Source organism: Chlamydotis macqueenii, chromosome 2 (genome assembly GCF_036417535.1).
Source record: "Chlamydotis macqueenii isolate bChlMac1 chromosome 2, bChlMac1.mat, whole genome shotgun sequence".
Lineage (NCBI taxonomy): Eukaryota > Metazoa > Chordata > Aves > Otidiformes > Otididae > Chlamydotis > Chlamydotis macqueenii.
In genome coordinates, this window is record NC_141557.1 from 16,564,474 (window position 1) to 16,585,363 (window position 20,890).

A 20,890-nucleotide genomic window follows, 5' to 3' on the forward strand; every position below is an offset into this window, starting at 1 on the left:
CTGGAAACAACCATTACTGGGAAATTCTGTCTCCATCGCGTAACCCTGGGCTGCAGGATGTGTAGTGGCTTTGTAGGGAGAGTGCACGCCCAGGCCAGGAGCCGAGAGGGGCTGGAGAGCCTTATTTGAACTGTGGGAATGATGCACAAACAACAGGACTGTAACTGTGAGAGGCATAAGCTTGCTCTGGGACAGTCTTAACCCTTAAGCAGTAGCAAGCTTCTACGTAAACTGAGATTTAAAATGCTCTAAAATTTGGTTGAATGAGAGGTGCAGTTGAATCTTTGGTGCAGTGAAAAGCATCCAACAAAGGCTTCCCTTGCTCAATCTCAAAGCAAACTTTCTCCATCAAAAGTTCAATTAATTTTACTATTGGAAAATGATAGAGCCTTCCTACATTTAATTTCAGAAATGACTAAACACTTTGCTTGATGTTTTCTCCAGGCAAGAAAAACACCCACATGATGCAAAAAATCAGTATAGACTTTTCCAGCCTGAATTAGTGTAGCCCAGCACAAACAGCTGAAAGCTGAGCCTTGGGTCGGAAATGTCAAACCCTGTGTATCAGGCTGTATGGGCTCTTTAAAAACTTGGCAGAGCTGCTCACCCTACCTTGTGCCTGTGTTGGGAATCAGCTGAAGCGCTGATTCCCAGCAAGCAGATTTAAATAGGTTTCCAGCTTAAGGAGAGAAATGGATGTTGTCTCTTAGGGGAGCTGCTCCTTCCTCCCACCCCTCCCTTATATCTGCACATATATGCACAAAAAAGAGCAAAATGCAGATAAAAGTACTCTCCAGGTGGAAAAGACCATTCCTCTGTAGAGACAGAACAGCACTTTTGGCAGACCTGAACGGTACTACAGTTTAAGTGTGTTGAAAATAAAAGACTGATAATGAGATTTTGCACTAGATTGGCTGGCTTCTGCTGGCAGGCAGCAAGCACAGCCAGCCTGCTTACAATTCACCCTGGATGAGCTAACCAAAAATAGAAACCAAAGAACGACAGTGCATTATCCAGTCTAGAGAGGTAAAACCATGGACTTGGAAAGAGCTACCACTCACACACAAAATGACAGCTCTGAGTTGCAGCCACTTGCCCTTCCCTCAGTCAAGAAGGCACTGATCTTCCAGTTGCAGAAGGGTAGAGCTCCTAATTCAGCCCTCTCCAAAGCTGGCAGGAGAGGAGCATGAGGGAGGAGGATGGCTTTCACCAGCTCCAATCAGACTTATGGTCACTATTTCTAATGATCCTGAGTGGCTCTCAGTCCTGTTGAGTCTGTCACCTTTCCCTGGTAGGAGCTTGTGCCCAGCAGAGGAGTTCTGGGAAGCCTGAGAAGCAATGACTGCTTCACCCAGGAAGGAAGAACAGGTTTGCCAGTGGATTTATGCAGAAGATACCTATGATCCACTCCTTCCTAGACACGAGCTCTGCTGCAGCCTAAGCTCAAAGCACCTCTGCTTGTACTTAGGAAGATGTAAATCTGAGACTATCACACTGCTGCCCGCAAGGCATTTACCTGTGCTTGAGCCATCCAGATGCAATGAAGGAGCACAGATGCCAAGGCACCTAGTACATATCAGAAAGCTCTAAACCTTGTGCTGTTGTGGCCTTTTGGTAAAGAGTAAGTGCAACATAGCTGGGTGCAATTCTGATATTAAGGGCAGGCTTAACCACACCTTGCTAGGCATAAGAGGAAGGTGTAGATCTTTCTACGTCCTGGAGGAAAATTTATATTAATTTCTAGTGTCTTTCCTGATATCTGGAGGAGTACATGGCTCTCAGTTTTTGTCAGACAATCCTAGTAAACATTAGTTTAACAATCTGATAGAGAACAAGAATGTTTAATAATGACTGATAACAGCTGGACTGATAATGAGCATCTTATCAGTAATAGGCGCTCATTTTTCAGCCTAGAAAGATCCTACTACTCACTAAATACACAACTGCTGGTGGTGCACCTCAGCCATTATGGCTGCTGTAACTTTAAGTATGCAGACATTCCACAGGGCTGTTAACTTTTGCCTGTTTCGGACCATCTCCCCAGTTCTATATTCCCCAATTTGCAGCCATACAATCTGTGTATGGGGAGGGCCTGGTCAGCTCCAAAGCTCTTTCCTCCGTAACAGACTGTTTGCCAGAGGCACTCAGCATCAGTTACCCCATTTTCCTGTTAGCATGGTATCACTGATTTATTAGAGAAGTTTTATAATCACAACATGCCACAAGTTTATGCCAAAAACTTTATGTTGTGAAAAAACACATCTCCTTCTGCTTTATTAGATGATGCTCTTTTGTGAGACTATAGTTGTGTATTTCCTGTTAATCTTGGTGTCGTGTCTGTACCTGAGCAGCTGCCTCTTCAGTAATGCATTCCCTAAGGGTTACACTCAGTACTGTCAGCTGTACGTTATGATAACTTCAGATAATACCAAATGGTGGCCTGTTTTCCATTCTATAGCACGTGCTGCCCAAAGGGAAAGGAGCAGCGGGTTGTGCTCATCGCTTTACCTCCGGTTTGCACAGGTGTTCTGCACTCTGCCTCCCGGCTGCAAGAGGGGATTAAGACAGGGTTTAGGGGAGAAAATGTAGGGAAATGAGATCGGGCAACCAGATAGAAAATTAAAATGAAATGATAGCTTCTTATCCAACCAAATTCTATTCTTCTTCATACTTTTTTTTGTCTGCCATTCAAAAACACACGTGTGACTGGTGAATCACTCTCCCTAGCTTCTGATGATCTCTGAGCATCAGAGCTCTCCTTAGTCTGCGAGTGGAAGACTAAAATGCACATGCAGGATTGCACTCACAAAACAGCACAATCTTGCCTTGCAGCCAAATCCAAATTCATGAATAATAGTAGTTTTCTGTAACTGTCAGGAAGGACAAAGAAAGCAGTGACATTTAAACTATCACGCGATGCAAATAATTCACCCTCCCAGGAGTCCAGCAAATAAAATGGAAGCCTAATTAGGAATGATACATCCTAAACTTTGCATTGATTATGTTTTTAATTCTTTCATAAATCCTGACGTTGTTTTACGAGAAACTTCAACATCAGCATTTAACTCTTTGTTTAGAAGTACACCTTTGTTTAGAATCATAGAATGGTTAGAGTTGGAAGGGACCTTCAAAGGTCATCTAGTCCAACCCCCCTGCAAGGAGCAGGGACATCTCCAACCAGATCAGGTTGCCTCAGAGCCTCATCCAGCCTGGCCTTGAACGTTTCCAGGGATGGGGCAACAACCACCTCTCTCAGCAACCTGTTCCAGTGTTCTACCACCCTCAGTGTAAAAAAAATTTTTCTAATATCCAATCTAAATCTACCCCCCTCTATTTTAAAACCATTACCCCTCGTCCGATCACAACAGGCCCTACTGAACAGCCTCTCCCCATCTTTCTTGGAGGCCCCCTTGAGGTACGGGAAGACCGCTATCAGGTCTCCCCGGAGCCTCCTCTTCTCCAGGCTGAACAGCCCCAACTCTCTCAGCCTGTCCTCATAGGAGAGGTGCTCCAGCCCTCTGATCATCTTTGTGGCCCTCCTCTGGATCCTCTCCAGCTGGTCCATGTCCTTCTTATGCTGGGGGCTCCAGAACTGGACACAGTACTCCAGGTGGGGTCTCACCAGGGCAGAGTAGAGGAGGAGAATCACCTCCCTCCACCTGCTGGCCACACTCCTCTTGATGCAGCCCAGGATACCATTGGCCTTCTGGGCCGCAAGGGCACATTGCCTGCTCATGTTGAGCTTCTCGTCCACCAGCACTCCCAAGTCCTTCTTGGCAGGGCTGCTCTCAATCCATTCTCCGCCCAGCCTGTATTTGTGCCTGGGATTGCCACGACCCAGGTGCAGGACCTTGCACTTGGCCTGGTTGAACTTCATGAGGTTGGCACGGGCCCACCTCTCCAGCCTGTCAAGGTCCCTCTGGATGGCATCCCTCCCTTCCAGCGTGTCGACGGCACCACACAGCTTGGTGTCATCGGCAAACTTGCTGAGGGTGCACTCTATCCCACTGTCCATGTTGCTGACAAAGATATTGAACAGAAGTATTAGAAGTATTGTAAACACTCATTTTTTGTTCTTAGTTTCAACTGCATGTGTTTTCTTCCTCTCCAAGCACTGTATTAAAATATAATATGAATATTAAGAAGTATGAAGGTTTGAAGCAGAACATGTCCGCTTTTGGTTTAGTGCAATTTGGTGGTGGTAGGTGGCTTAATTAAGCAAATCCAAACCATTAAAACAAGATTAAAGAAGATATCAGTAGGTGTGCCAGGGATCAGGGGGTAGCAGCAAAACTCTGTTTCATTTCTGTGTGTCAATAATGGCAGTGTTTTAACTGCAAACCAGAATTAATGAATTGTTAATGCGTGAGATTCTAGTAAGGAAAACAAGGGATAGTCAGATGCTGATTATACGATGAGGACTTGTATGAAAAACTACTGAATTATATGAATTGGAGAACCGCCACCATTTAAATCTGAAATAGCATTTGTAATTAATATAATTAACTTGTCAGAACAGGAAGACTCCAAGTCAGAGAAGGCTCCAACAGAACTTCTGAAGTTGAATGGAAGAGCATCAATGAATGTATTACAAAGTTCAGCAAATTGCACTGTAGCCTGATGATCGGGTAAGTTTATATATGCATATCAGTAGCATGAAATTGGATGAAAGAGCATAAAAACTACAGAACAGCTTGTCTGATACAGTTTGGAAGCAAGGTCATGAGGAAGACATCCAGGAAAGAATTCAAAGTCAAATAGAATTTGAAATATCAATCTAACTGGTAAATTGTTATGAGACAAATTGTTGTATTTCTACTCAATCGATTTTATTTAGTTTCTACTTTGTAAGTGAGAAGTTGGTAATACGAATGGCAGAAGGGTTATCAATGTGGTTTGTAGTAAGGAAAACTGTAAAACTGAGCAAGAAGAACAAGATATATTTGCTGAAGGGATAGAATTGAGCTTGGTTATTTATAAAAACTGTATGAATATTCAAAATAGCTTATGCACAGCAAAACCAGCCATGGCAAGCTCACTGAGAAGGTGCCTGTCTACATCATGTATGTACCTTTACGATAGCTGGATCCTGAGGAGAAATTCTCATATACCAGAAAATCGTAAAGATGGCCTACAGAAAAATACTGAGAACTGTAGAGACAGCAAAAGTTTACAAGTTGAAGGGAAAAAATCTGATGTATTTTGAGATTTTTATAAATATAATGAACGAAGAAAGTTAAAATTACCTAAAATGCAGCAACAAAAATCCAGAAATTGCTAGGGAGGACTCACAGACAGATTGCTCACTAACATCAAAATATCATAAGCCCTGTCTCTTCAGGAAAACAACAGAAACTAATGAAAAATAATGTTTAACATATTTTAGTATTTATGCATATTAATGTGTTCAAGCTCCGTGTCCCCTACACAAACACGACAGATGTCTGACAGATGTCAGAAAGCTGAAGTCTCTTGAGCACTCCTTTGCTTTAACAAACTAGGATTTTACTACAGGTTGCATCTGTAGTAATAGATTGCATACTACAGGCAAATAAAGTCTACACATGAATGTGCATGTTCTTTCAATAAAATAATTTTCAAAATTCATTTACTGTACCTAGACATAATTCAGTTTTGCTAAACAACAAATTTCACAAGGTTTTTCAATTATAATAGGAAAAAGTGAGAAAAAAATAAATATGCTTCAAATAAATGAATATATTTTAACATATTTTCCAGTATCCTCAGTTTGCAATGACTGAAATGGATTTTTGGCTGGTTCCAGTTCCGTTCAGCCAGTCCTTCGTGCTAGCCACAAGCCTGTCTGCTGGAATACTATGAAGATGAAACAGTAACACAAAAAACCCAGCAAGCATTTAGAACACACCAGAAAAAAAAAAAAAAAAAAAAAAAGATGCCTATGACTCTTTATTTCACTTGCAGCAACAATGCTGGAATTTGAGATAGAAAAATTAACAATATTGATTATACTTGTGTCAGACTAAAATCAAGGAAATAAAAAACCTGACTGGAGGAAGCTGCCATAAATACTTTGGGAGCCATTCAAATATATGTGTTTGGGAAAAAAAATCCCCATTCTCTAGGAAATTTTCTAAATAAGCAAGTCTGGTAAACTCTTCTGTAAATGTAATGTGATACAAGCTGTGTGCCAAAATCCAGAAAAGAACACAATGCTCTCAACAGAGTGGGAGACACTTGAGATGGCTCTGTTAAATTATGCAAGAAATTCAGCTATGTACAGCAAAAGTGTCAGTGTCAGGAGGTGAAGAACACCAAAGCAGTCTCTACACACACACAACTAAACATATTTAAAGCAGAAGTTTTCAAATTGTTCCATAGGGCTGGCCACATTTTTGTAGAGAAACTGGCTCCATTTCACTTCCCATTAATGATCATGTATCATCTTTGTGCCAGATACAGCAATTGCCTGCATGGAAAAATAATTTTAGGAAAGTATTTAATATGTTTTAGCTGTCTTGCAACAACAGCTTAGCAACTGGAAAGAGAGGTGTCAACACCTTGTGGATTGACCGGATCTTTAGAGGTGACCAGGAAGATTTCTGTGGGCCTGCAGACGTGATACCACCTGAGATGTCTTTCTACTGCTGCATTCCGCTCAGAGAGATGTAGGATGCTGCTTTTGCAGATTTCCAACCTTGCCAGCAAAACAGAAGAAAATTCCCCAGCCATATCAGTCACATCTAAGTTGTTTTGGGGACTAGTGTGTCACAAAAGCTCAAGTGTCCTATTTCTTCCTGTCCCTTTTAGAGAAACTCCTAGGAAGAAATCAAAGGAAAATGAGCATCTAACCTGCCTAAATTTAACCACCTCTGTTTTGCTGGACTGGCTCTTACTTTCAGACTTGGACTGATTTAATGGCATTGGGATGCTTAGATCTTAACTAAAGTCATGCTGAGAATGTCCTCTGGAGATGGTTGCCTCCCTTGGATTTGGAAAAAGCACTGACCTGTGGAAAGCTCTTCCCTCTCTCCTTAGCTTCATCTTGTTTGCTATTACATGGGAATGTGCATCTTACACGAGCTCCTTTGTTTCAGGTTTGTGGATAACATGCCCTTGTTCAGAACCGATGGAGGGCTCAACTTGTTCTTGCCAAACCCTACAAAAGGAAAAGAAGGGTAATGCTTGGATGGGTACAATGGCAATTCATCTTTCTGGCCAGAACCCTTATTTTGGAGTTTTGTTGCTTAGTGTCTGTCAGCACTTTCATTCTGGGGAATTTAAGTTTCTCATCCAATAGCATGACTTCAACTAAAAGTTTGCATATGAAACTCAGAACTGTTTTTTTTTTTTTTTTAATTAATTTTCCAAATGAGGTTAAGTCTTAAGATATGAAAAAGTACTTGGGTGGTACTCAGCATAAAAAGAAGGAAATTATTAGCTTGGCTTTTTAAAAAAGTCTTGTGAAATATTTATTCAAAAGAAAAGCAAGATGAATATTTAAAATGTGATATCAAAAAAGACAAAAAATATGTATTCATCCAGAAACTGGGCTACATTTTGAGGTGTCTAGCACCTCTGGGCATTGTAATTACTCTACTGTCTTTGAGAATAATTTATTCCTAAACTAACAACATATGTTCAACTGGTTTCCTTTCAGCTGCTGATGGATTGCAAAAGGAAGGCTCACATCCCAAGTCTTTGAAGATATGGATAAGAAGGAAGTAATTGTTAATGATTTGCTGATCTAAACCAAAAATTATTGACAACATAATGAAACCATGTAATCCTGTAGTGTGCCAAAAAAATGTAATTTTAAGTTGAACAGAACCAAATGTCAGAGGAGGCTGAATGAGATTATTTGCATTATACACTACACAACTATATGTGTCTAGTAATAAAAGACCTGCCCCAAGAAATGAGAGGAAATTCTGAAAAACTAACAGTCGTCTGGAACTGTTGATGTATCTCAATTAATTTTCATCACAATTAAACACTTCACTTGAAATGCTACTTGAAGACAATGCAGAAAAGCTCGACTAAGTACGTCAGAATTAAAGTTGTCCAAAACCACCTGCGATACATTATTTTGAGATCAGGCAAGAACTAAATGTACCAGTACAGCCTGGTGTAGGCTAGGGTTGCACTTCTGCAAAGTGGCTGCCCAGTGCACTCAACGCTGGTTTTTCTGGGCGTTAGACAGCACTGCTGTTGCGAACACACGTGTTTGTAACACCAGTGTATTCCTTCACTGGGAAAAGACTGGAAGAATCCTTGGTGTATTTTATTATATTGAAAATATAACTGAAGGAGTAAAGCCTCATCCTTTCAGGCACAGACAGGACTGCCGCCTGCTCTTTGGTGAAGGCACCACTGCCCTTGCCAGCTGCCAAGCCCTCGCCCTCTCCCTCTCTCGGCCCTACTCGCCCTGCTCCTCTGCCCCGGCTCCCTCCCGGGCTCACCCCCCCGTGAACCGCACAAAACCGCCTTCTCCCCGCGCACGGCTGCGGAGCTCTCCAAGGCAAAACCCAAGCGCTGGATCGCCCCCCCCCCCCCCCCCCCCGAAGGCTCCTGCGGTCCCCCGGGGCTCTGTGGAGCAACACGGCGCCCTGCAGCGGGGGCCGGGGAGGGCCCGCGCCACAGGTGAGCCACGCGTGGGGCAGCACGGCACACCGCTGCTGCGGGACGCACCACAGCGGGAACCGGCACGTCTCCTCCGCTCCGCTTCCGTGACGGCCACCTCCCCCTGCTCCAGCCGAAACTCCCCACGCCGAGCTGCGAACAGGCACAGGAGAAACCCGGCAGCCCCCCACCCACTGCGGGGGAACTGCCCGAGCGCGCTCCCGCCGAGCCCCCAGCCACCTGGCGTCACGCGACCCCCGCGGGGCGGGCCGCCGCCTTCCCCCGCGGCCAATCGGCGCTCCGCTTTGCGCGGTCCTCCTTCCTCCAGCCAATAGAGCCCCAGCCTTCGCTTGGCGTGTGTCTGTGTACGGCGGGAGGGGGGCCGGGGTCGGGCCTGGCGAGCGGCCGTTGGGTTCCGCGCAGCCCCGCCCCGGTGGGAGGGGCCCGGCGCGCCCGGCCCGGCCCAGCGCGGCGGCGGCGGCGGCGATGGGGAGTAGGGGAGAGCGGCTCCGCGGGTAGAGGGAGACAGGGGTGCGCCCGCCGCTACCCGGGAGGCCCGGCCACAGGTAGGAGCCGCAGTCCCGCGGCACCCTCGGGGTGAGGCGGGTGGGGGGTTCTCGCATTCCCCCGGGGCTAAGGTCGGGGCGGGGGGCTCCGAGGGGCGCGGCGGGGTTGCGCTGTGGCGGCTGGGGGGGTGATCGGCTGGCGAGTGAGGGGATGTGGCCGGCGCCGGGCTGTGAGGGCTCGGCCCTGGGGGTGGAGGGGGGTCCGTACCCCCTGCGCGGGGCCCCGGTTCCAAGATGGCCCCCGGGTGAGCCCCCCGGGCGTGTGCGAGGCGCACGGGCGGCGGGCGCGCCCCGCGGGGGGGTTCTCGTCGCGCTGCCACGAGGGGAGGTCTCGGTCCGGAGGCCCGGGGCTGCCGCGCGCCCGGGGGGTGAGCGGGCGGGGGGACGGGAGCTCAGTCCGTGCCTGGCGTTTAAAACCCGCCGGGCTGCGGGGAGGGCTTAGGGAAGCCGGTTTATGGGCAGCGATGGATGCGGCTGAACCATTAAGTGACATCGGGCTGCGCTGCCGGGCTCGGGGGACCGGTAAACTTTAATGTGTAGGTTATCGGTACCGTGAGGTGTTTTTATGAATTGGCCGAGAGTAACTTAATCCACCTGTGAAAACATCTCCTTGCTGATTCTGTTAATGCCTGAGCTTAATCTGTGTTTAGCAATAAACAGCGTTATTAATTCAGCATGTTGCATGTGAAGAACGTGCATGAGGATGTTTGATGTGAGAGCCCCGAAGAGCCGTGGATGCCTCTGCATGCTGCTTTTGTGCTTTCACCTCTGAATTCCATTTTATTTGATCTATATTTGTAACAAACCACCTTTCTGCATTTCCATAGCTTTTTCTTTGATTTGATTTCTTAAATTTTCTTTGACTTGATTTCTTAACAGCTCATCACATTTTTGCCTTTCCCTCCCTCTAAACAAACTGTAGAGTAACTTCAGGGGCAATAGCTTTCAGTGATTTTTGGAGTTCTTCCTTATGAAGAAGACTGAATAGTCTGGACAGTGGTGACCAGCGTCTTTAGACCTCATGGTGATCCTCAATGCTTGCATTCAGCGTTTGGTTTTTATAGTTAGATTTTTGGGATCAGGTTTAGAATTCTTCTTTTAATCTTACTTGGATCAAGAGCCCCATTTTAACAAGGTGTGCTTTTTGTTAAACTTGTCTTTTGTAGGTGTTAATTTTAAAATACAGTAATTAGAATTTTGGTATGAGGTATAACCATCCTTCAGGTCCCTTTTTATAGAGGGACATTTATGTCTTGGCCATATTTACAGAAAGGTCTCACTTAATTTATGACTAGCTTATTCACATACTAGAAGGATTGTTTGCTCTAACTGATGTTGATTATCAAATCTCTAATCTCACGTAGAATTAACATTAGGATTTTGCTAGATATCACTGTTTGGATTGAGTAAATTTTTTTTTGTATTCAGAATGAGTGATTGCATATAGCTTCTAAAAGCTGTCTTAAAGCAACAGTTAATTTAGGTTTCGGGATTTAATCTCATAGAGCTAGGGAACAAATTAATGAGACTCAATTTCAACTGTGCCTGTTTATTCATCAGAATGAAAAAAAGTAAAGCGGTAACTTAAACAGTGAAAAGTTGATTTAAATTATCTCAGACTCAGAATAGCTTTGGACTTTAATGAGAATGAGTTTATATTTACATTTGTACACTTAAAAGGCAGACAGAGGAAGTCCCAGAGCTGTGGATTGCTGTCAACTGGCAGAGTACATCAAGGAAGGGCTGCTGTGTGTTTACTCTGTTCTTCTTTTCTTCTTTAGGCATCCACTAGCAGTCCTTTTTAGAGACAGGATACTGTGTCAGATGGACCTTGAACCTGAGCTAGTATGGCATTTTGTGGATTGACCGGATTTTTGTGTTTGTAATAAAATGTTTTCTGTGTAGTAGCATGCCATTTGGAATTTAAATTTTAAATTAGGCAGATGTCAGAGCTGTAAGTTTTTAAAAGTACAGTATGAAAGTCGATACCAGGTGCAGAGAAAGCAGGCTAATGAATGTACTATTACTTTTGATGCTTATTTGCAATTTTGTTAACGTTTATTCGAACTCCTGATAGGAAATGGTCACAAGTATGTTTCCTAAGTGGCAACTTTCTAAGTGGCAACTTCCAGTCCTTTCCTGAGTGCCTTGTGGGAGTACTGTGCTTCTCATGAAGACGTTGTTGTTGGAATCTGCTGTAACTCCCATCTGTTCTTAAGATGTTGCAACGTTGCCTTTCACTGAAACTCCAGCCCTAGTTCTGCTTTCCTGTGCTGAATTTCTCCTTTTTATGTGGCAAGCACTTGGGCACCTGTGAGCCTTTTATTTATCTCTAGCATATGGAAGGGAGCAGAAGGGAACTATAAAAAGTAGTTCAGTAGCATCTTCCCTCTAAACTGGTTCCTCTGTGTTCGGGTTTGCAGTAGAACTTGCTATGATAATAATTAAAAGCAGAAAAAAAAATCCGGTCTTGCTGCTAGCAAAGTGTCTGTTAGTTGTCTTCTAGAGTGTCCTTTGGAAAGTTGTTGCTGTGAGTTAAGCAAGTTTCACCATCTAGAACTACGTGAATTATGTGTAGGAGTCATGAAAGCTTCCCACATAGTTGTGCTAATGCAGTTTAATCCCAGTCTGTGGTGTTTATACTCTTCCTGACCCCATCTCCTGAAAAGTTTTCATCCTGGTTGCTAGTGTTTATTGTTAATTAAGGAAAAGATGCAGTATATTAATTATTATTGCAGTATATCAATATTATGTACAGCACATTAATTAGTATATTAGTAGAAGTAATAATTATATTATAATTTTTAATTCTATTGCTAGAATTATAGAATAGTTTAGGTTGAAAGGGACCTTTAAAGGCCCTGCAAGGAGCAGGGACACCTTCAACCAGATCAGGTTGCTCAGAGCCCTGTCCAACCTGGCCTTGAATGTTTCCAGGGATGGGGCATCCACCACCTCTCTGGGCAACCTGTCCCAGTGCTTCACCACCCTCATTGTAAAAAAATTTTTCCTTATATCAAGTACGGATCTGCCACTTCTTATTTTAAAACCATTACCCCTCATCCTGTCACAACAGGCCCTGATAAAGAGTTTCTCCGCATCTTTCCTGTAGGGCCCCTTTAGGTATAGGAAGAACACTGTAAGGTCTCCTTGGAGCCTTCTCTTCTCCAGACTGAACAGCCCCAATTCTTTCAGCCTGTTATTAACTCATCCTCATATTAACTCATCCTTTCCTAATTTTAGTCTTAGAGATAAAATAATATAGCAGAAATCATTTGTATCTACTTTAAGTGGATTGTGGGTGTTTACCTCACAAGTGATACCGTACTTACCTAGTACAGTGCTTTGCCCTTTATTACAGAAGTAGAGAGACGGGGAACAAGCGTTACCTAATACACTTCAACTAACTTTTACCGTGCAGTACCCTTAACATCCCATGACAGTTTAGTCCACTAGCTGTGTCCTATGTTGTGCTGGCTGCGTGGCAGGCCTGAGAACAGCTCTGACTCCGCGTTTGCATATTTTTGCAGAACTACTTTGAGCGTTACCATGAGGTATTCGGTAAAGTTTTCTGAGAAGTGAGTTTCCAAAGACAGTGATAAATGATAGAGATACATTGACGTGTTCTTTATTTCAGCTAGCAGTCTTGCATTTAGGGGGATTCCAGCAGAAAGCAAAAATAGCGCATGTCTGAAGATGCACAAAACTTCCGTGTTCTTGAATATCTGGATTTTTTTCTTATGCTTAGCTACCAAAGAATACAACTTGAATTTTCCCCCCTACTTTGGAAGGCTAACAAATTCTGTGTGTTCTTAAGCAGTGGCGTTAAGCAGACTAATTTTCAAGACTCCAGATTTTGTCCTGAAAATGGTTTATCGATTGACAGTATGAATCATGGGTAGAATCAGCCTTATCTCCCAGTTGTTAGCTCTAGAGAAAAGACGAGCTGCTAATGTAAAAGGATTTCAGTAGATGTAATCTCTTGGGATCACATCTCGTTACTGTGGCCAACATCTTGGTTTTTGTCGCTTTTCGATTCAGCTGTGAAGGCTAATGTGATCCCACTATTGTCATTCTTGTGTTACTTATATGAAATAACAAATCAAGTTAAAATCCACCCTAGACAGTACCTTCTTACATAGTGTGTCATATTTTAATAAAATAATATTTTAATAGAATTTTTAAAAAATCAACCTTGGCAGTTGTTTGCTAGTTTTAAAGAGCAAAAATTTAAGCTTTCCTAGTTCTTGAACCATGTGCAGTGCAGTGAGTGATGTAATAAGCCTGCAAGCAAAAGCTCCTGAGATGAGCTCGTTGTTTACATCCTCAGTGACATCACTGTTTAAAGATAATCATTGAACCAATCCATGAACTGCAACTACAGACTATAGTATAGAACTATGAAACTGGAGATGCAGACATGGTACTTTGCAGTGTGCGGAAGAGATGGTGACATAAGACACCAAAAGAATAGGCCCATCTTGATGTTTTCTGCCCTGTTTTGACTGTTAGATGCTTGCCATACACATAACAGGGTTGCAGTGGTTCTGTTTCCGGCGAGCGTTCTGTGGTCTGCTGCTCCATTTCTGCTCCTGCAGTTCGTTGCCGAGAGGCGACATCAGGTGTGCTCTGTTTGTAGGAGGAGTGGATGGTGCATAATGGCAGGTGAAGTGTTGAAAAAGGCATTTGCTGAATGTCAGTGTGCACAGCTGGTGATGGTTTTGAGGTTATTGCTGAGTGATTAGCTATCATGAAGCAAAGAAATGAGCAACTTTACTACAAGCATGAGGTCACAAGTGCTTAAAGGGTTTTTAATATGGACCCATTAAGTGCTGTGGGGGAAGGCTTACATGTAAAGTTTTTTTTACCAGCACTTGCATGTTATTAATGTATAAAATGTGATTATATGTCTGTGAAGTTTTATAAGGCAGATAAAGTTTACTTGTACCCATTTTGAACCATTTTGAAATAATTATTTTGCTTAGTTACTGCTTTAAGATCAATTTGTCTAGGACAGGCATGGAGGCAGAACAAATTCGCAATTTGAAATCATCTCGCCCCCCTCACTTCACCCCGGCTTCACAAGTCTCTTCTGACTTTTGTTATTTCTGCAAGATGTCGTAGAGAAACAGTTGTTGGGAAGTTAACTACTTTAAACTTATGCTCCTAACATTTAGAAAAAAAACAATGAAAATACATAGTATTTCCAACATGGACTAGAAACAATGTCATATTACCATTAGCCTTTTTTTTGCCTTCAGGCTCCATAGATTCTCAGCTCCACAGTCTGGGAAATGCATATCTTAAGTGCTTGTTGAAGTAAAGACAGTCATCCAGGTAGGATTACTTTGATTACTCTTCTGTCCACAGTCGTCTGATGTGAACTAGGCTGTTGTTTTTCTGTGGTCCTGAACAGTGCGTGGTTTAGTATGAGAGATCAAGAACAATTTTGTTATGCTTAGTGTTAATAAATAAAGCTGTGAAACACGGTTGTACCAATATGTGGTCTAAATATTCTTAATTGTATGGTACTTTTTTGTCTTGTAAAGACAGCTTCTGTTTTTTGAGTCAAGAATGACTAAATTTTCTTATGTTATTTCATTTTATATGATGGTGTAAGTTTTGAAAAAATAGGAAAGTGTGTTGCTAATACAGGCAACATTTAATAATGACTGACTACAAATTATGTAACAAGTTTAAGCATAGAGTAAAACTATTTCAGAGCTACTCATTATGTCTCAGAACTTAGAAGTGTACATATCCATTTATATAAAGAGCATAGAAAAATCTTTATTGCATTCATAATGTATCATTTGGTGGATGGAGCCTGGCTTTTGCAAATGAAGCTGTTCCAAAAGGAACAATATAATTTCAGCTAGGAAATGCAGAGCTGCTGTTTCACAGACAATATGCCATGAATGCTATCTAAAGAAATGGACTTGATGTTGCTAATTATATAAAAAAAGAGTGGATGATAATTATTTCACACATTACATGTGGCCAAATCAGAAGCTTCAGCTGGCAGATGGAGAGGGGTTTTTTTTTTTAGAAAACACCTTACAAGTCCAGCTGATAAAAAAGCAAGGTTTTCTATGACAGTCCAGAAGAGTTGCAAAAAGAGAAGTGATCTAAAGAAACAGTCTTAAATTTCTTCTCAGAGGTTTGGCATACAATAATGAAGGGTTTTAGTGGCTTAACAGATAGTGTGATAGAGGTTTTCAATGAATAGCTGTTCATGAGCAGTTAATTATGTCATTGTAATCTGGGTCATTTGGGAAACTGTGAACACAGTTAACTCTTGTGTTATGATTGCATTGTAAATGAAATGTGCAAGTGGAAGGGGGAGTGCTGAAGCCACATCATTTTGAGACTAGCAGTGCTGGAGAAGTGACCAAAGCCAACTTCAGAATGAGCAGCTTGATCCCTTGTTGAGGTGAATAGAGGCTGAAGTCTAACAAGGATGTGAAATCTCTACTCTGTACCTCATGTACAAATCCTTGCTCCTCCCCTAATGCTCTCCCTCCCACCAGCCCAAGGCACAGTTACTGCTGCTCCCACCAGGACAAACAGCAGCCCTTTGTTAGCTGCCTGCCCAGGGCACACCCTGTCCTGCCTTCACTGCAGCTCTCTTGCCATCTGTAGATCCTAGAGACCCCGAAAGGATCCCTTTGCTGCCCAGTCTCCAAGGTTAACAGCTTCAGGAAGTCTGTTTACCTCCAGTACATGCATAGGTAACCTGTAACTTCAGACCCAAGAGCTTCAGTTCTATAGCATTTACTTTCCCATGGGGAGAGGAACATCCAGTCTGTACCACAGAGCTGCTGTGGGTTTCTTACTCAGAGATTGGTTACTTCTCCAGAGATCCAAATCTGTTACTTTAATAACATCACAATTAGATGTGCTAGAAATTTTGTCTTGTATTAAGAAGAAGCTACAAGTACTGTAGCCCAGGAAGTCTTAAAACGCCCCAGTAGAGCTGCAGTGCATGGCTCCCTGCTTCGAAAGCTTGTTGTGTTTGAAATATGACACAGACAGCGACTTGGACCACCTTCCAGCTGCCACAACCAGTCTGAGCAAGGGTATCAAAATGGCAAACAAACCTCAGGGGATAAAACTGTGAATGGCATGCTTTGAGGTAAGTGCTGAGTGGTGCCTTTGGTCCCTCATCTGACTGCTGTGAGAGTCATGTGCCTGGACCCTGAGACCTGGAACAGGTCAGGTGAGATGCCCTGGGTGCTTCTCAGGGAAGACATATCCAGCTTCAAGAAATCTTGATGGTTAAAGTGGAGAGCAAAAATAACGTGCAGCAGCTGAGTACTGAGGCTGTCAGTCATCCGGCAAACACATTTTTGGAAGGAGTGTAGAAAAGACGGATGTCTTTTGTTTAGAACCATGGTTACAGCTAGCAAATGTGGATGATTGAAAACTGTCGTAGTTTCCCCTCTATTAATTTCTGCTGGAAGAGAACTACTTTTAGTGGATGTTGGGCATGCTAGCACCCAGACAGAAGGAGAAATTATGACTGGAAATAGCAGATTTCAGTGGAGGAAAATGTCTTCCTGGGCAATTACATCTGGAAAGTTCTGCTGTGGGTGCCACAAAGGGAAGGATTTGTAAGGCCATTACTGGAGGAAATGGGAGTCAAGGGAACAGTTTGACAATTGGAAAAAAGTTGAAAACTTTATTGTGCCAGCTGTAAACAGCTTTTGTTTCCTAGAAGCTATGAAAACTGTTTTCTAACACTATGTACTGTATTCAATATTAATTATTTTAACTCCTGCTTTCATGATACGTATGCATTTTTTTACTTAATAAAGATAATTAATATTCATTCTTATTAGGGCTTTTTACTGAACTTATTCACAGTTATAAATGAAGACTGTTAAATACCTTCATTTCAAAAGGAAAAAAAAACCAGTTGAGAATAGGAACAGAAACAAATGTAGAAATTAGGCTGAAATGAAGAATCTGTGGCTGACATGGCTGTGGAAGAAGAGTTTAAATATTTTAGGTAGAGAAGGATATTGTAGCAGAGTTGTAAAACTTTTTTTTTTTTTTTTAGATATTTGATTTAAAAAGTAATGTGCAGACATTAATATTTTAATTTTGGAAAGAAACAGACCTGCACATTCCATACAGCACAAAAAACTTAGGTGATACCTGTTAGAAAAGGTTTGCGAAGCCAGTAGCCTTTTCTCACATTGGGACCTGACTGATCCACTAATTGTAAAGTTATAGAATACCAAGGAGACTTCAGAAGCTTTGCAAGATGCTACTTTTCATATTTAGAGAAGAGATAGTGGAGTGTGACCCAAATCATTACTGGTTGGTTAGTATCACCTTAACTGACTGAAAAAAGTACAGAGAAACATAATACCCAACATCTGTAATGTGAAGACAGGTAGTCTCAACCCGGTAACTCTTTACTAGTGGTTCACTTCTGGCTCAGCAAACTAAAAGTAGTATTAGATTTTCTTTTTTTGAATTGTTCAGAATTAAAACATCCTGTGGAAAGATAGGTTTTAGTTAAATACTCTTTTTACTACTCTATGAGTAGAGGCAGACAGCAGCTGTAACATGATGTTTAATTCTGCAACTTTGTTGTGTAGGTGGACAAGTCTAATCAGTGATGACAGGTGAGTAAATGCCACTTCGTTCATGTTGAATTTACATTTTACTCCTTAGACTTTCAACTTTATCACAGAGTTTAATGAGTTCCAGCTAGTGGTTTTGTCTTCCTATGGGTAATAGCAATTAAATTTGAAAGAAAACAAGAGGCATTCTGGTTGCTTTATCCAAGTACTGAACTCACCATCTTACATGCTACTAGCTTGCATCAGGGAATTAAACATCCCACTTTATTAAATCGCTTATTCTATCTTCTGTAATGCCTTCATCTGGCTTGGATATAGCATTAATATTTTAAAAGTGTGTATCAGTTCAATAGACACAGAACACTGGAGCTTATTAAAATAAGTCTGCTGTCATCCAGGTAAAAGTCTTCAGAATGGCGTGTGGTGCCAGCAGGTACATCGTATGTTTTCAAGCTGGTCGGTTGAGATGGTAGTGGTACTTCAGGAAGAAGAAACACCTTCTTGATTATGTGAATGGAGTATCTCCAGATTCCCAGAACCAAAATATGGCGTGCACATGAGTACAGTCTGACACTAACAGACAATAGGAACAGCAAAGTATTCATTTAAGTAACTGGACCTTCTGTGGCTGTTCAATGTGTTTGTATTAACAGTTTCCATTGTGTAAGAGCAGTTATATGTGTTAATTGAGATTTCTTATATTTGCCCACATTGTGATGCTCTGAATGATAAATTAAGTTATCCTAGTTGTCCAAAAGCAAATATCATCTTGTGTTGTGGTGCTTATGGCTAAATACTAGTTTAGCTGCTCGTTTCCACTTCATGTAGTTCCTCAAGTTTGGAATGAGAAAAGAGTGTGTCCTTCCACTGCCTGTATGGGACGTGGTCAGAGCTGCTGGGGTCTCCCTGCAGGATTCCAGCATACCTGTATTGCTCCTGGCTCCCAGCCTACACGGACAGTGCCCTCACTACAGAGACCAGATGTCTTAGTCCCTTTCCTTGCAGTGGGCTGCTCCTTGTTCACTGGCTGGTCAAATTCAAATGCTGATTTCCCATCTCCTTAGGTGTGTGTTTGAGAGAACAGTAAGCAAAGGGCAAAACTTTCTTCTTGTGTTCTCCACTTAGTGCTGGCCTTATGACCTATGTGCTACTCCATCATATATGAATTAAAAGCATACCGTTACGCTCTTCCTCTTTCAAACAGGGCTCGTTTTTGATTTGGTCTTAGTAAATGTTACTTCCTTGCTGCTGTGGCTGCCTTAGATCTTCTCCTGTGTAGTGGAAATTGTGTCTTCTTCCTCTGTATCTGTTTTGCTGCCCTCAAAAAGAAACAAATTTCTGGACAGTTCTTGGAACGGTTTTTAAAGACCTTGTATGTAATATTACACCTCTCTGAATTAGTAGGTAATTACATGACCTTTTCTTCTCCAAAACTCATTCTTGAGTAGTATGCTGAGATATTATCTCCCCACTTGAATGCTTGACTAGAGATGAGTTTTGATATGGGCAAGTGTGACAGGCACACTTGATAGCCCTTCTTCCCCAATGGAGAATGAGAATATGTCACAGCCTGAGAAAAAGCCTTATATCTGGTTACCTTGTGCCAAGTGTTTTTTACTATGTTATGTTTTCTTTGCTGGGTGTAGACTGTAATAGGAAAGGTAATTGTCGTGGTTTTGTTAGTGAGGGGGGGGCCTAAGGTGGTAGCTTCTGTAGGAAACTGCTAGAAGTCGCTCCCCTTTCTTGCAAAGCCACTTACACATTCAGAAACTAGAAGTCCCAAATACATGGGAAGGTATGAATTTCCTCTTACTGGTAATTAGATTTTTTTTTTCTTTATGAAAGTTGGATGTTCTTATGCATAAACTCTTCTTTTACATGTACACTACTGTATATAATAATTATTTTATAGTGTATGTACTCAAGTGCAAGACAGCCCTCACTGCAAGGAGACTGAATTTGTGTGTGTGAGTGTGCCTCTACAACTGTTATGAAGAGAAACATTTGATGTTGAATTTTACCTAATTGTTTCGGCAGACCTCTCCCACTAATAAGTATTCCCCACCTCCTTTGACAGTGAAGCATTTCTTAGGCTAAGGGAAAGTTTAAAAAAAAAAAAAGGTAAAAAGAATGATGAGGTGAAGAAAGGAAAATATCAGGTGCTCACCTTTTAGTAATACCAGCACGTTCTTCCTGAACTTCTGTTTGGAGGTGCCGTAGTTCAGCCCTGATCGGGACCAGACTACACAGTCTCTCTCTCTCACTCCCCCCACCCTCCGAGAGAATAGGGGGAGATGATATAAGGAAAAACAGCTCAAGGTTTGAGATAAGGACAGGGAGAAATCCTTAAAGTTACTGTAATGGGCAAAACAGACTTGACTTAGGGAAAAATACTCATTTATTTCTAAAACTAGCAGGAGAATGAGACAGGGAACAAGATAACCTCCCCCCACCCCTCCCTCTTCCCAAGCTTAACATTATCTCTACTACCTTCACACCCCCACCCCGAGCAACACAGGGGGAAGAGGGAATGGGGGTCACAGTGAGTTCATCACACGTTGTTTCATGCCGCTGCTTTGTCGTCAGGGGAAGAACTCCTCGCATTCCTCCTCTGCTCCAGCATGGGGTCCCTCTCACGGGCCAAGTCCTTCATAAAACTGCTCTGGCGTGGGTCATCTCTTCCACGGGGTGCAGTCCCTCTAGAACAGCTGTCCCAGCAGGCTCTCCATGGGCCACAGCCTCCTTCAGGCCTCCACCTGCCCCAGTGTGGGGTCCTCCACGAGCTGCAGGTGAATCTCTGCTCCTCCGTGGGCCTCCATGGGCTGCAGGGGGACAACCCACTCCACCATGGTCATCACCACAGGCTGCAGGGGAATCTTGGCCAGGAGCCGCATTACTCCTCCCCCTCCTTCTGAACTGACCTTGGCGTCTGTAGCCATTCCTCACAACAGGCTGGCAGACATCTCTCAGGATCCTTTTTACATCTTATTCACTTCTCATCTCCTCTCCACTTCTTGCAGCTGGGCCAGGCCGAGTTGGGCCCAGTCGGCTGCCCGGCGAGAGGCCAGAGGGTGAGGCCTGCAAGGCCCACAAGGCTCACGCCTCCCCCTCTCTGTCTGCCCCCCGCTC

General features: G+C 42.9%; 1 protein-coding gene across 1 annotated transcript in view; it reads left to right on the forward strand.

The window, feature by feature from the left end:
• The first annotated feature begins 9,035 nt into the window (after nt 1–9,035).
• The window catches only part of MPP7 (MAGUK p55 scaffold protein 7), a 161,123-nt gene continuing 149,268 nt past the window's right edge, over nt 9,036–20,890 (forward strand). Inside the window, exon 1 of the mRNA XM_086742142.1 lies at nt 9,036–9,167. The gene's annotated coding sequence lies outside the window, so the exon portion shown is untranslated. The remainder of the gene's footprint in view (nt 9,168–20,890) is intronic.